Below are 13043 nucleotides of genomic sequence, written 5' to 3'. Positions count from 1 at the left end.
GCAGTGGACCCGGTGTACCACAAACAGCTTTCATGGGTAGGTGGCACTAGGGCATGCGGTGGATCCTGGAAGCTTGGAGACACCAGGAGCCACAGAGCCCCAGAGCGACACAACCCTGGCTCAGGGGGCTCCTCGGTGGGCCACAGCTCTTCTCTCCTCCTTTATTCTCTCCTTTTTGTTGCCCATAATGTGGCAAGCAGGAAGCGTGTTTTAGCCATGTTGACGTGACGGCTCTTTCAGCCCTGCCTTTTGGAAGTTCCTAAATTTTTGTCCTGTGTCCAGGTTGAATGAGGTATGTGATCGAGTGGGAGGTGTGCAGGACAAGGAGGTGCTTCACTGAGTCACAACAGCTCCGAGGAGACCCGCAGTGGACAGCTCCCCGCGGAAAGCAGCGCGTCCTGGTGAGTGTTCAGCTCCCACCTGCAGGCAGGCTGTCCCACCACCTGCCGGAGTCTAGCTCACTCCAGAGTTTCTATGGGCTTCGAAGGGGAGAAGTGCATGCTGATTGGTCCATGGGTGCCAATGGACAGGCCTGAAGGAAGCACTGCCATCCGTGGAACTGGCAGCCCAGCCCCAGGCCTGAAGGTGGGGTTTCACAGGGGACCTGCTTCTCACCCAGGAGCTTGCCTGCCTTCTGTCACCATTAACTTGCTGTCCACCGCAGCCAGGCTGCTCAGGATGTAGGGTCCCTGAGGCAGGCGCATAGCGGTACGTACCCACCCCTGCCTCCCTCCCATGCTCATTAGTGCCCAAAGTCCAGAGGGGACTGCAGCAGCAGGGAGCTGGCATGTCAGCACTGCCCTGAGGGCACTTATACCTGGCCAGGGTGCGACGGTGAGTGGGATAAGTCACAACTGCTCAAAAATCAGAGTGGGCCCTGGGAGCAGGAGAGGCCAGGTACTGGGTGCAGGCCTTCCGAGCCTGAGGACCCAGGGGCTTCCTGGACCCCCAGGAGTGCAGAGAGGCCCATATCTGCAGCCAGGACTGGGTGGCTGCAGCTGCACCTGAGAAGGCGGGGCTCCCACCTGTTTCTGGCTCCTGCCGCCTCCATGCAGCCCTGGCTGCACTTTCCCCATCGCAGCGGCAGTGACGGCTCATCTGAAGTGGCCTCTACCATCAATATGGCGCTAGAATCATCAAGTGAATTTGAAAGATGAATGCAGATACATAGCAGAAAATGGAAGTAGATGTTAAAGACATTGACTTTTTATTTTAACAAGGTATGTAAAATATTTTTTTATAATTATTATTGTAAGAAATGTGAAGGAGCTAATATTAGTTGAGTTTATTTTCTGTACCAGGGTTGTTTTAGTTAGTGTGTGTATGCCATTTTATACACACAACTTTCCTAGGATGTAAAATGTTTTAATTTATTCTCATTTTAAAGATGGAAAACAGGTTGAGAATTCTAAAGTAACCAATTAAATGCCAATTAGCTATCAAATTAAGGATCCTTGTTTAAAATGCTATAGGTCTATAGTCAAGGGCTGTACGTCTAATTAGAAGATTGTTCTGTGAGAGGAAGATGACTAGAAAAGCCATTTTTACATCCTTGAAGGGCTAGTTATAAATAGTGGAGAAAACATCACATATGTTCTACTGCAGAAATCACAACAAAAATAAATGCATGAAAATAAAAACAAATTCATTGAAGACATCAAATATGTTTTTCCCATGCTAGATTCTATCCAAGAATGAAACAAGCTTCCTTACAAAAAATAAACACCTTACTCCAAGAATTATTGAGAAGTACTTTTTTACAATTAAAAATATTGTGGATAGTCTGTCTCCTTTGGAAGGAATGCTCATTTATTTTTCTCTGAGAAAAAATTATCAGTTGAGGTTATAAGTTTACAAAAAGTTACCAATACTAAAGCAATAAATGTATTTCCATTTTTCCCAAGAGCCAGTAACATTCGCCAAACTTAATATGAAGATGTACCCACATATAAAGTAGAAAAGGCTAAGTTTACTACCAATTACTTGATTTAAAGAATTCTAAGCAAGAAATAATGACAAAAGCTACATATTATTTTTGCCTTAAAGATAGCAATAGTTATTTATTCTGCTGGTTTATTTCCTTTATCATTGTATCTGTGAGGATATCATGATTTATCCCTAGTTTCATTATGAAATATTGATAGTAGGTGAATTATGTAACCCAGATGACAAAAAGGATAAAATAATGTAAATTATTACAAAATGTCACAAAATTATTTTGAATCATTTTGCTTTCACTTATGCTGACTTTTGTTTCAAAGACTAGTATGTATTTGTTGTCACTTAACCATGTTTCTAAAATATAGTATAATTAATAAACTGGAACTATTTCTTAATCGCACTAGAGAATTCCGCTGTTGGTATGTTTTTATCTATTGGTGTATACCCATATGGTATTTTATCTCACTGGTCCCAAAAGTACTACTTGACAGTGTATGTTTCTCCTAGGTTTAAAACCTAAATATATTCACTTTACAGATTCTGACTTCCTTGTGCTACAAGGTGATTTTGAGAAATGCTGCCATTTTTTATCTTTCAAGAGGACAACTTCTGTTTCTTCTTTTTGTGAGCGACCAGCTATCAAGTGTGACCTACCATGGGTGCATACACGTGCTCTGAAGCTTTCTCTGTTGGTGTCAATGCTGTAAACAAACAAGAAACAGCAGCAAGAACAGAGCTGGACCATGCAAAATTGTTTACAATGTTGTTAATGATGAATTGTGTAGACCCATCAAAGCACATCTTCATTTTTTAGATATATGCAATACTTAACAGAATTAAATACACAAGGATACCTATGAGGTCATTTACTAACATTTTTACTTATATTCCTTCAGCAAAGCCATGCATTTTCTCAAAAATACACCAAGCTTAGGTATGTGTTTCCTAGCAACAGTAAGTTACAGTTAAAACGAGTATAGTTTATGAACATAAAAATTTTTTTTAATATATTTTAAATGCTCATTTGTTTCTCAAGTATATTTTGATAGAGTCCTTACTTTTCATATCAGTAAAGATCTGTACTGTGTATCTTTTATAGAAAATTTAGAAATCTTTTATAAGATATTCAAGCATGTCTTAGTCTAACTGTATTCTAATCATTCTGGATTTTGTTTAAAGAAACGCAGATTTTAGAGGTCACCACATACCTGTTTTCTGTGTAATCCATGCTTCTGGGGTAGAGGTAACAAAGTATAGTTCAAAAAACCATACCAAGTATTTGTTTTACATTCTAAAATTCTGGATCCACAAAGTTTTAAAAAACACATTCCAGTGTTGCATATGTAATGACCCTTTCTATGAAACTCAAATTCTAGTTCATGTTTATCTCATTATATTCTACTTCTTGCAAAATGTATACCTTCCAAAGAATGTTTACCTTTCACCTGGCGGTCAGGTTAAGTGACTATGCTTGTCCTGTGTTATTCTCACCTTTCTCCCCTGAAAATTACAGTGCCATCTGGCTTTAAAAAATAATGTCTAAAATACCAATTTCTGCTGAAGACAAATTAAAATCTCCTCAAGAGGACTTGCCATTTTAATATAGAAAATATTAGTTATATGTCATACAAACATATTTTAGTATGAGTTGATTAATGTGAAGAAGTTCACAAAGTTAACAACAAATAACGTATTTTTGTTTGATTTTTCAGTAATATATCTGAAAACTTTTTTTGCCTTTTTATCCACCATTAAAAGTGCACATTATAGACAGCTTTGTTAAGTAACTGGCAACATCAAAAATGCATATTCCACAACAAAATCCTGATAGAATGTACTGATTGTGTCCTAAGAATTTTTTTAAATTAACATGTTAAATTACATGGATAATAAAGGCCTACACACACAAACACACACACACATTGCTAGAGGAAGCAATGCACTGTAATGTTTATAAATGCAAGTATGTAGATTACCAATTTTTTTTGTAGATTACCATTTTAATTGCTTTTTGTTATTGTGGATAATACCATATGAATGCTATATTAATGACAGAAAAGTAATTTACACATATATAAGTGAAAATGAGTTATTTCATAGCCTAAAACCTGAGTCCATTTTTTTGATGATCAAAAGCAAAATTTTATAAATTCTTGTTACATTATTGGGTAAGGCATTTCACCTTGCCTGCCAACTTTCTTATTCCTACCCATGAGGAGGAATGCCTAGACTGTATTTCAGTTGAAAACGATGCATCTTCATTAGGCAGGGTGCCACATGAAATGTGTACACAGTAATTACAACAATTCATTTTAAACTATGAATTTTTCCTAGGGCATGTAGAAACTATTGGTTTTTCCTTTTCAGCTCTATGTTTCCTCAAGCCTTTTTCAATCTTCCTTATCTTAGTCTTTTAAGTTAAATTCCCATCAGATAATAGAAATTATTTCTATTCATAGAATAAAAGATAAATAGAAATAAATGAACAAATGTATGCAAAGAATAAACGGTCAAAGGGTACAACTTTCACTTCTAATATGAAAAAGAAGTTATGGAGACCTAATATACAGCATGGTAACTATAGTTAGGAACAAGGTATTGCATAGTTGAAATTTGTTAAAGTAGACCTTAAGTGTTCTCAACACACACACACCCCTACCTACCTAGAAAGAGAGAGAGAGAATTGGACTGGCCTTTGTCCCTGATGCCTTACAGGAAAAATAAATTCTTGTACCTACACCCTGACAATAGGACTGTCTTTGTTATTCATTGTCTCTTGGCTCACACCTGAGTGTATCCTAAACAGATACCTCATAATGGGGGCTGGTCATCAGAAAGACTAACCCTGTGATAAAGAGTTAGGGCTTTGACCCAGCACTACCTCAAGGAAAGTAGAGAGGCAGGACACTGAGTTCAGCCTTGTAGCCAATTATTCAATCAAACATATCCACTTAATAAAAGCCCATTAAAACCTCTGCACATGGAAGCTCAGTGGAACTTCCTGGCTGGTGAACAAAATCAATGTGCCACGACAGTGATGTCACCTAATTCCACAGCGACACAGGAGATAGAAAGAAATTATTTAGGTAGATAGTTAGGATGAAAGAGTCACCAGCAAAAACTTTCCTTCTAACAAGAAGCAGCTCAGAAACTACTTTCTTTCTAACCACATGCAGTTCAAAGAAATCACTACTCTTCTACTAAAAAGCAGCCTGGAAGATCAGGCTGTAAAACATAGATAAGCAACTCCAGCACAGAGGGAGAATTTCCAGGTTAATCGCCAGACTTCACATACATTTGATGGGTCCCAGTAAAAACACTGGAGCTTAATGAGCACATTCCTTTCTCCTTTTTGGGCACACTAAGATAGGGGCGCTGGAAGCTTGCCGGGTGCTGGGGGATGCCTGCAGCTACAAGGAGGTACCTGGGACCAAGCACAGAAATTCCCCTCCCCTTTTTAGCACATGCACGGTGGAAGGATAAGCAGCATGGAGTAGCCCAAGCTAAGAGCCCACCGGCATGATAAGTGAGGTGGGGGCTGCCAGAGGCAGACGCTGCTCTGTGCTGATGGCTCACCTGGTCCTAACTGTTTTTTTGCACCCTGTGTAGACACAATACAGTAGCTCATTTATATAAGCCCTTAAATTTTACTGCAGCGTGGCAACCCATTTGGGGCCCCTCTCTGTGACAGAGAGCTGTTCTTTTCCATTCACCTATTGAACTTCTGCTCTAACCTCTCCCTTTGTGTCCACATCTTTGATTTCCATGACCATGAGACAAAGAAGCTCAGCTGACATCCCACACAGTGAGGCTGCTACACAAGGAGAAGGCACAGGAGCTCTGCATATAAAGCCATCTCAGACTTCACCCTGTGTGTGTCTCTACATTTGGCTCATCCTGATTTGTATCCTTTACAACCAAACTGTAATAACACATTCCTGTGTTTTACGAGTCTTTCTAGCAAATTATGGAATTGAAAGGAAATGTGGGCAACACAGAATTCATAGCCCATTGGTCATAAGTGCAGGTGGCCTGGGAAACGTCAAAATGCACCTGACATCCGAAGTGAGGATGGTGGTGTTGGGGACCTCGCTCTTTGACTTGTGAGGTCTGTGTTAATTGCAGGTGATCAGTATCAGAATTGTACTGAAGCAGACTAGTTGGTGTCACAATAATGGACCTTTTGTGATGCTCCATGTAATAAAAAAAAAAAAAAAAAACCAGTAACATCATAGGTAGACATACCATCAGCTCCTAAGTCTCTCTTCTAGCTCTGCACTAATGCAAATATTTGTCAATGCATGCTTACTGAGAAGGCCACAAGATAGAAGATTCAAACATAGTACTCATGACCAGGTAAAAAAAAACATTTGGAACTTGGAGTAGACAAAATGCTTTTAACTTATGAAAAGCAAAAAGGATATTGTTGCCTAATCTAGGATGATAAGAAACAAACACAAAAGAAGTACCAGTCAAATTTCCTACCACTCCTCTCTCACCCACGACATCACATGACATCTGAGCATGAAGTGAGATTATAAAGCTGTTAGGCTATGTGATTTGTACAAGAACGAGTCAGGTATGTATCCCCTCAGCCATTTTGGTAGAGAAAAATTACACCCCAAAAGCAGGTGGGAGAAAAAAAAAAGATTCAAGGAATTGTCCATTGGATCAGTTTGCACATATTCCATTAAAAGGAAACAAAATCCTGAGGTTGGGAGTTCGAGTCCAGCCTGACCAACATGGAGAAACCCAGTCTCTACTAAAAAATACAAAAAATTAGCTGGACATGGTGGTGCATGCCTGTAACCTCAGCTACTCAGGAGGCTGAGACAAGGAGAATCGCCTGAACCTGGGAGGCAGAGATTTCAGTGAGCCGAGATCACGCCATTGCACTCCAGCCTGGGCAACAAGAGCGAAACTCCATCTCAAAAAAAAAAAAAAAAAAAAAAAGGGAAATAAAACTTCAAAATCCTACAAACTTTGTACAACTTGAGTTTATTGAATAAAAAATACTGCGGTCTGGGACCTTTAACCTCAGTACTCCCAGTTGATACCGATTATCAACTATAAAATGGCTATCTCAGAAATATTTTTAATGCTTTTAATGCTTGGATAGTTTTTACTGAGTTTACGTATATTTTATGCTGCTATACTTACTAACACCTATCATGCTTACTAATACAAACACAAAACCTAAAATTATTTTGGGACTTTTTCAAAGTTAAGATTAATACTGTTAATTTATTGTAAGGAAACCTGTTTAATCCTTCTTCAATATATGGTATATGGATCCCATGAATTAGTATATAGTAAATCGGTAATTTGTATATTAGGATAGCACACACATATATACACATACAAATACATAGATAGAACAGAAGTGCTCACTTAACCTTGTTGATAGGTTCTTGGAAACTACAACTTTAAGCAAGATCATGTATGCTAAAACCAATTTGTTTGTCATCAACATTATAGCAAAGCAACATTGAACTAAACAATGTTTTTTGAGAGCCTGCTGCGTCATTTTGCTTACAGTTTCAGTTTCCGAGAACCTATTGATGATATCAAGTGATGAATTACTGTACATATATGTACAAATACTTTTATGTGTGTGGGCATATATATCTTCCATTTTTGTTTGAAGAACACATCTATTAAAAACAACAGTGTTGCATTTTCTCATGCAAAACATCCCAAAGCTGTAATCCCATCTCACGCCTGTAATCCCAGCACCTTGGGTAGCCAAGGCAGAAGGATCACCTGAGCCCAGGAACTCAAGAACAAGTCTCAGCAATATGGACAGACCCTGTATCTACCAAGAACAACAAAAAATTAGCCACGTGTGGTTACGCACCTGTGGTTCCAGCTGACTGACAGGAGACAATTTTTTCAGAGGAGATGGAGGCTGCACTGAGCCGTGATCACACCACTGCACTCCAGCCTGGGCAGCAGAGCAAGACTTTGTCTCTAAGAAATAAAAAAAAATTCAGACTGTTAGTTATATGTGGCTTGAACTCTCCAGAGTGGGAAAAGTTGTTGCTGTTTGCTGTGCTTGGCTGCCTCCGCTTCTCTACCCACTTTGCCAACCCTCAGTGTTTTTCTTTTTTATTCTCAAAGGAAGTGACCCACAAGTGGTGGTGGTGGTGTTTTCCTGTGTGGAATACTCATGTATCTACTGCTACAGAATCCTAATGCTTTATGCCTGAAGGAATAATAATTTTATGTGTTCTATGAACTACTTGAAGGCAGTGAGCTATTTCTTCTTTCTTGATAAGGTAAAAAGCCTTTATAAAAAGTTGTCCTAGTATCAATATTAAAGATGAAAATTTTAAAAATCTGGTTTAACACAGTAAGCAACAATGGTTTCTAAAACAACAACCTGAGTATTGAAATTGTTAAAAAAAAATGCCAGTCATCACAGCCAAATACAATATGAACTCAAGACTAAATGTAAAAACATAAGTAAGACTCAATGTAAAATTTATAAATTCAGTACTAAATACAATTGCCAGAAAATTAGGCATTTCAGATTGTTTTCGGAACGTTTTTATTGGTGCCTGGTAATTGTTTTTTTTTATCATTCTGTGCGTGTCCTTTCTTTGTTAGTAGGCTTTAAGCTCCTCTAAAGTAACGATTATCTTATATAATTTTATAATCACCATTTGAACATTGTATTTTGACAGTCAAGACAGTTGAGAATTTCCTATCTATATTTATTTTTTTTAAAAGCACTCTCATGATTCTGCATCCTCCACCTACTTTTTCTCCTCCTAGCTGCTAAGTAACTTCCAAGGTGTGCTTCAAGGGTCTCTATGATCCTTTATATAATTTGTTCACCAGCATTTTGCTTTAAATGCCTTCCATATTCAAGTGAGTCCTTGTTCCAACTTGGATCTCTTCAGTCAAGTTCAGTCTCATGAAGCCAATTGTTCACTTGACAATAAATGTCCACTAGGGATCTCCATCTAAAACCTGTTCTCTTACACTGAGAATAAAAAGGAAAAAAAAAAATCTCACTTTTTTCAAATAAATTTTCACATATAATCACATATATTTGTTTCAATCAATATTCAGCATAAGTTCAGGTAGCAAAAGGAATCTCACTCTAACTACGAGCAAATCCACAGCGAATGCAGGCTAGGTTTACATTTGTTTTACTCTGAAAGCACATCAAACTGTTTGGCTAGAATAACATATTTAATCTCTGTGGCATATTTTTCACAGTCTTATGATGAGAATTTCATCCAGAATAATTCAAGCAGAAGTGTTTCCAGTATTTACTGTTTTAATTGTTAAAATTCATTATTGAACACATGAGAAAATACTATTTTTTAAATTATGAAATAAAACACATTCATGTTAAATACTAGAGTGTGCAAAATTAACATATTTTATCTTTGCTGGCACATAATCTTATATATGTTGACATCTCTATATAATAATTATACCACAAATCTAGTTATATGTATTCATTATGGCAACTGATATTTAACACTAAACTGAGTACAAATCTTGGCTTTGCTACTTACTGGTTATGAAATATTGGATAAATGACTTACCTTCCTCAGTTTTCTGCTTTTTAAAAAGATGATAATCCTTTTAATCATTTCCTACACATGCTATAAAAATGAAAGAGATAAAAATGTACAGAGCAGATAAGAGTGTCTACACCATAGAAAGTGTTCAATAAAGCATAGCTACAATTTTGTGACCCATTATAGAGGTGGTGAAGTACTACCAGAGAATAGTACATACTTGAAGGGAACCTACCTTCTGCTGAAAAAGATGATTTTTAAAATACAAAATAAATGAACACACTAATTGTGCTTCCATGTATCATAATAAGAGTATATTATTAATGGATTAAGAAAGAGTTGAGAGGTTAGCATGCACGATCCATGAGACTGGAGTTTAGTGACCATTAGAAATATCTACAGAGCCCAAATAACATTAAACCTTTTAGAATGTTGACTAGGCGTTTGATTTAAAATGTTTTATCCAAAACATTTTAGTTATAAATCAGTAAACTAGTAAATATTACTTTATGCATATTATTTAAAATATTTGGATATAAGTTAGAATTTTCATAAATGGTGTTATTTAGTTTACTATAATTACTTACAAAAGAAGTTTGACTTCTGAATAGTAAATTTAAAATGTTATATAGTCACTTTAGTTTTAGAAATGCTATATATTAAAATTTAGAATTATACTAAACAGTACATTATGACTTTCAAAACAGAGTTTTAAAAGTTAGGGCTTGTTTTTGTATTTTAAAAATTTGGGTTATTTTTAAAGTTTTATTTCTAAGACATGTTCCAAAGCTCCCTTTCCACATTTTTTATGCATTAAGATGCTAATGTGGGACATGAATTTATCAATTTCCAATAAAAAAATACAGATTAAACCTAATCATTACCATATTTTGTATTACCTTTACAGAGCTAGAAATCACATTAGTCATTTTTTAAATGTTTGTTTAATTTCCATTTAGAAAACTTATACATAAAAAAGTAATTAAACAGCTTAAAGAATTATGATAAGCTACTCTTTGATACTCACAGTTTTTATTGTGAATTTCCTGTCTTCCCCTTCTTATTTTTGATCACCTAGAGTTTATTAGATTTTCCTTGGAGAACCATCTTTGGTCTTCTTTTCCTGAATCAATAGAGACAGAGATAGGGTTTCACCTGACTGACCGAGGTCTTTTGACAAAGGACCTTGAAGGCCAAATCCTAGCTTAGTTTTTTGCCTCAAGGCTCAATAATAAACAATCTGTGTTGCTCAAAGATCTTTTCAATGTAATCACTTAGTAGTAACAAGTAAGAATCAATGACACAGGAATTATTATTCTCCCACAGACACAGGTCCCATAGGGAGGGTCAGGAAGTCTGTGGACAGCAGCCAATTCTTACAGCAAAATGGTGAGGGGGCGTGGGGGGAGAATATTATAGATATTACTAACAAGTTACAAATTAATTGAAAAAATTGGCATTATATAGTAATAAATATTTTAATTTTTAGTTTCCCATTTTTACCTAATGCAGATTTATACTAACAGCTTACTCAAATGAAATAAACATGATAATCAATAAAAAATAATTTGAGAAGCTTTAATACATGATAAAAACAGTAATTGTATTAGAAAATTCTTAGTAATATAAATAGCCAATCTGAATCAACACTACTCCCAACCTCCACAAATAAAATAAAACTTATTTACATTGTTCTCTAAAGATGTAAGTTAATTTGTGCAGGGTGTAAAGTACATCTTTGCACGATTTGTATACAAAAAAGATTGCCAAACAGATTAAATGTTTAAAGGGTATAGAAGATAAGTTTTTATCTTCTCTAAGAATAACTTGCCAATATATATTTCATTTCTAAAGAAATCCAGTTAATGGCACACCATTTCTGTTAAAGTATTAAAAGTAGGATCTCTAGGGAATTCTATCAGCAGCACGTTTATGAACTTAGCTCAAAACAGTGCATGGAGCTAAGGTATAATAAAAGTATGTGTATTTAAGATTATCAAATATTAGTGCTGTGAGACAGTAGATATCAATGTTAGGTGTGGTGGCTCATGCTTGTAATCCCAGCACTTTGTGAGACTGAGGGGGGTAATCACTTGAGCCCAGGAGTTCCAGACTGTTAGCGGTGGAAGATGTCCAAGTTACTGTCCCTGAATCCGTTCATGTCTGTGGCAACTTCAGTTCTCGCCTTTAAAGGAAAGAATTTGACTGAGGGGCATAACGCAGAAAAAGAGACCCAGCTGAGTTCCAGAGCAGGAGTAGAAGTTAATTACAAAGCTTTGGAACAAGAAAAAAAAAGAAAGAATCCTTGAAAGAGATCCAAGTAGGTGCCTGAAGGTCAAAGAGAGAAAGGAGGAGAGACTTCAACCTCAATCCTGAAACTTGACAGGTTACCTTTTTTCCCATCACGCTTCCCCTAGGGTGGGCCTTCTGCAGGGGCAGTGTCCTTACCCTTGAGAACTGAGCATATGCATGCATTTGAGGGGTGACAGGCATGCTCACCTGAGCCTTCTTCCCTTTTCCGGTACTGTGTATGGAAGCAAAATGGATGTGCTGTGGTCAAGAACAGGCCAAGGCAGGCATCCGGTCCCCCACGGCTCAGAGAGTCTGAAGCACAGGTGCACAGCGCTACTCATTACATGACCTGCTTGTGGACGCTCACCACCTGGCTCTGAGCCACCACTGTCTGTGAGGTGCGTAAGTCCACGACCGACACCGTAAGAGCACAGGCTTGATGGAGCCACGCCGGAGCCAGCCACCTTGCAGGCAGACAGTGGGAGCCAAGAAGCGGCGAATGTGGCAAGCGGTGCAGGTGCAGGCATGGGGTGGCAGGAGCCACGGAGCCGGCTGCTGAGAGGGCATGTGGCCACAGCAAGCAGCCGGGATAAAGGCTGACAGAGGACAGAGAGAGAGACGGCCGCCTTGCAGGGGCGCAAGGGGAGAGAGATGGTGCCCAAGGCCTGCGCCCAGAGAGACTAACATCACGTGGAACTCCCTGTGATTCCTTGCGTGTTCTTTTGGCTGCCCCCACTTGTCCACCCACTCCCTTTGGTCCTCCGCTTGGGCTAGAACCTGAAATCTGGTGTGACATTTGGCATAGTCAGCAGGATGCTGAGGTGCGGGAGCCTTTGGACCACGCCGATTCTGGGTCAGCCATGTGCTGCAGCACGGGTTGTAGTACCTGGTGGCAGCTATGTGCTCGGATGGGCCCTGCTGGAGACCTGGGCAGTGCTAGACGGGTCACCTGGAAGCCTGGAAAAGATGCTGACGCAGCTGGGAGCACAGGGCGGTGAGGAGGAGGGAGCTTTTGCCGGCAGAGTTGGATGGGTGGTTTTGGCTGCTCTGTGAGAAGAACCCCCTAGTCCGTGAGGGACACAGCCCAGGTAAGGGACCTCCAGGTACAGGCGCAGCAGCGGGAGGCCCAGCTATGCAGCTCTGCAAAAGAATTCGGGGCTGCCTTTCATGGGGACCTCCAGGCACAGCAGGGAACCAGCAGGCCTGGCTACAGAGCCTGGAAAAGGAATTAGAGGCTGCAGTGAATGCTGGCCTGGGTCTGCCATCTCAGCC

The 13043-nt window shown here is 38.8% G+C and overlaps 1 long non-coding RNA gene across 1 annotated transcript; it reads right to left on the bottom strand.

Annotated features, from left to right (window-relative positions):
- Positions 1-703: 703 nt before the first annotated feature.
- On the bottom strand, positions 704-10962 carry LOC141582156 (uncharacterized). Its single transcript, XR_012514996.1, has 4 exons — positions 10507-10962; positions 9504-9563; positions 8704-8929; positions 704-7911 (listed from the first exon to the last, which is right to left on the bottom strand). It is a non-coding gene; the product is annotated as an uncharacterized LOC141582156 (long non-coding RNA).
- Between the last annotated feature and the right edge of the window lie 2081 nt (positions 10963-13043).

This window comes from Saimiri boliviensis, chromosome 19 (genome assembly GCF_048565385.1).
Source record: "Saimiri boliviensis isolate mSaiBol1 chromosome 19, mSaiBol1.pri, whole genome shotgun sequence".
Classification (NCBI taxonomy): domain Eukaryota; kingdom Metazoa; phylum Chordata; class Mammalia; order Primates; family Cebidae; genus Saimiri; species Saimiri boliviensis.
Note: the sequence above shows the minus strand (reverse complement) of the source record. Positions and strands in the feature narration are given on the sequence as shown.